The sequence below is a fragment of the Penaeus monodon genome, chromosome 21 (genome assembly GCF_015228065.2).
Source record: "Penaeus monodon isolate SGIC_2016 chromosome 21, NSTDA_Pmon_1, whole genome shotgun sequence".
Lineage (NCBI taxonomy): Eukaryota > Metazoa > Arthropoda > Malacostraca > Decapoda > Penaeidae > Penaeus > Penaeus monodon.
Window position 1 is genome coordinate 12,682,963 of NC_051406.1, and position 945 is coordinate 12,683,907.

At 35.8% G+C, this 945-nt stretch overlaps 1 protein-coding gene across 1 annotated transcript in view; it reads right to left on the reverse strand.

Annotated features, from left to right (window-relative positions):
* The window catches only part of LOC119586240 (N-alpha-acetyltransferase 25, NatB auxiliary subunit-like), a 20,710-nt gene that overhangs the window by 10,808 nt on the left and 8,957 nt on the right, over positions 1-945 (reverse strand). The window lies entirely within an intron of this gene.

Below are 945 nucleotides of genomic sequence, written 5' to 3' on the forward strand. Positions count from 1 at the left end.
GAGGGGATCCCCATTATTCTTTGTTAATATGGACCAGAAAAATATGACGAATAGCGATACACAATATCCCATAGGAATGCATTATAAGAGGGTGTAATATGGACCAGGATTGTAATATATAGTGGTTTGCTTAAGCATACTGTTATATTCTTAAAATACTACTAAAAGGAGTAATACCTAGATTTTGTTGAAGTAAAATTAATAAAAAAAGGAAATGCAAACGTCGGATGTGAAAAATCGTGTAATTATTACTCACAACACAAGTTCAGAGGGGTGGCCGCCGGCAGGTGGCAGAGGCGATGAGAACAAGGGTTGAGATATGCACAGGTAGATGGGAGAGGATCATCACCTTTTACATCAGCCATCTCATCTTCATTTCCAACCAGGTTTCTTGTGAAGGAATCAGGAGTGGTTTGAGGTGGATGGGTGAGGATCATCATACATTCCATATTCGATATGACGCCATTTACAAATAGAGTAAGGGTAGTCGGTTTCTTTCCAGTTTTTTTTGCTTGTAAAATCTAGAGAGTTCTGAACATGTATATATACTTGGACAAAGTTGCCAGCTGGTCTATAATATCGCAGAATGCTACATGATACTGAATTTTATTTATCTTAGCTAAACAAACAACTTCTAAGATTAATGTATTTATGTACACACCTCTATGATAGATGCATTATCAATTGGGGAGGTGTAGGTTGTGAGCAAATTACTCCTTTTTGCACATTTTTTCATCATACTTCACCAAGAACTTGTCAGAATGGCTGTGAATTTTATTGAATTTTTTAATACTTTTCAAAAAAATTAAAAATCAAGCCCATACGTGCATATTATCAACTGTGCATTCGCTGCTTTTATTCCTTTTTACTATTTTCATTATTTGCATCGTCAACACAGCATTTCAACGTTAAGCTTTGGCTGGGTTGGTATCAACCATTATCTAT